This window comes from Priapulus caudatus, unplaced genomic scaffold (assembly GCF_000485595.1).
Source record: "Priapulus caudatus unplaced genomic scaffold, Priapulus_caudatus-5.0.1 Scaffold121, whole genome shotgun sequence".
NCBI classification, from domain to species: Eukaryota; Metazoa; Priapulida; class Priapulimorpha; order Priapulimorphida; family Priapulidae; genus Priapulus; species Priapulus caudatus.
This window is the reverse complement of record NW_014577182.1, coordinates 455852-458282: the sequence shown is the minus strand read 5'-3', so window position 1 is coordinate 458282 and position 2431 is coordinate 455852. Positions and strand designations below refer to the sequence as shown.

The 2431-nt window shown below is 41.3% G+C and overlaps 1 protein-coding gene across 1 annotated transcript in view; it reads left to right on the top strand.

The window, feature by feature from the left end:
- Nucleotides 1–1698: 1698 nt before the first annotated feature.
- The window catches only part of LOC106805624 (tyrosine-protein phosphatase non-receptor type 4-like), a 141883-nt gene continuing 141150 nt past the window's right edge, over nt 1699–2431 (top strand). Inside the window, exon 1 of the mRNA XM_014807308.1 lies at nt 1699–1848. The gene's annotated coding sequence lies outside the window, so the exon portion shown is untranslated. The remainder of the gene's footprint in view (nt 1849–2431) is intronic.

The following is a 2431-nucleotide window of genomic DNA, read 5'->3' as shown; positions in this document are numbered from 1 at the left end:
GATGGAAAGTGGGCTCTGTATTTGGCTCGCATAGGTTACAGGTTCTACATACTATAAGCTCACTTTACAACGATGCGAGAAGAGAACATGAGAAAAACACACGCTGCATCGGTGATTCGAAAATGCGTAATTGTTACACTACATTGTTAAATCACATCGCTAGTTCTGTTATTAAGAAGCACTTGAACATAGCAGCACATTACAATAAGTTTACGATATAACGGCCCCGTTGGGTTTATCCATGGTACGCATAAACTCAGTAACGGCGCCTGCACACGACGATTGACTCATCGCCGATAAAATTATTTCACATCGTTGTGTATATAGTGACGGCAGAACATATGCAGAACTGTGAGAAGAAGGACACATGTAGAAGAAGTTTGATGCTTTACTCTTCGTTCGTTATGCATTTCATTGTCAATCATAGATGGTAGCGCGCTCCCAACCCTTAATTCGATCGTCGTCTGCTATATGTAGGCATAGAGAGATAGGCCTAAAACATGCAGACTGCCAGTCAGGGAAGAAAACACATAGAGCTAACTAGGCAGTGAGCATAATATATTATCAGGAGTTAATAATGAGAAATTTCATTATTAACTCCTGATATTATGTGGAAGGATTCTATGAGATTTGCTATGCCTATCGTTTGCGCAATATGCGTGTTTAACAGTGATTATGTATGCAAAAGTAAATAATAACTAAACCGCGTAGGGACTTTAAATGACAGATATATTTTTTAACAATTCTCTGTTTTATTTTTTATTTTAATACCTAACACACACACACACGCGCGGGCACACACACACACACACACACGCGCGCGGGCACACACACACACACACACACACACACACTCGCGCGCGCGGCACACACACACACACACACACACACACACACACACACACACACACTGACACACACACACATGCACACACGCGCGCGCGCACACGCACACACACACGCACGCACGCACGCACGCACGCACGCACGCACGCACGCACGCACGCACACACACACACACACACACACACACACACACAAAACACGCGCACAGTACACGCGCGCACGCGTACAGTACACGTCCAGCTGTACACTGACCGATTGAGTTGGGATTGGACGTAACATGACGTTTCGTTCTACAGATTTAAAAAATAGAATACTAGTTAATGTGTCAGGTCTTAATGCCTGAAAACAAAATCGAGACATCATGGTAAGTTTTGAAGATGATATTAGACGTGCGCTGCGTGATGCGTATTTGCATAATGCTGATGATGAAGCTATTTGTTTGGCCAAGGCCCAAGGTGGTACACATAATCCGCCGAGATATGTTGAGAATATAATTATATACACTTTGGCGGCTCGGTTCGAAAGGTTTTCAGGATGATGCTGTGCCCAAGTCGCTCGTTGTATTAGTTAGCATGATCATAGATGGACCTATATAATATAACATATAAAGGAAAATGATACAGACGAAATAAGGCAAGCAACGCTAAGTCCTGCCCAATTGCTGGAGTACAACATTTATGTGACAAGGCGCCAAGGATCGTCCGGTTCCCATCACAATAAAGAGAGGGAGACTCCACTACCCTCCCACCCGTCGGAACTACTAATGAATACTAAAAATCGGTGAACCGATCTCGTTTAATTTATTTGCCGCCTGTAGATGGCAGGTCAGAGCGTAGCCACGTGATCATCGCCATTTTGAAACTTTATTTGGCCAAAACATTAGTTAGTGCACTGTACAGTCTACCTGGCTATTTAGTGGTTAGGAGTTAGGTCAACAATTTTTCGATTGTTTTTACGGATAACTATAAAGTAGCTACGTTGAATACAGGTGCAGTCGCGCAGGTAAGTTGGCTTTATTGCTTTTGGATACTTGTAGGTTCACACATTACTTAGCAATTTTGTTTTATTTGGGAGTTTATTTACGGTTATTTAGCCACTTCGCGAGCCGCTAGGTCATTACCCTTCTCTATAATTTAGTAATACTAATAGTAATAATGGCACATTATTCATTATTATTAATGCCACATAAACACGATTCAGATATTTCTCTACACAATACGATCCCACCAATAGCTTGTGCATCAATAATATTAATAACAACGCTACATTGCTACCAAGCACTTATTCAGTTATTGTATTAAAACTGCTACAGTCTGTAGACTGTAGCAGTTTTAACACAATAACTGAATAAGTGCTTGCTAGCATTGTTATTATTATTAATATAATTATTGAGACGGTGCCAAGTGTCTGTGCTGTACTGTAGTTGAAATCAATTTTTAGCTCATCTGACATAGTCAGATGTAACCCGACCAGGCTGTGTGACTAACGTCAATACACCGCCTGACATCCATCCATTGAAAAATCTTGTAGCTGTACAAAAACTACCGAACAATTACGTATATCTCAAATAAAATGATCATCTAAG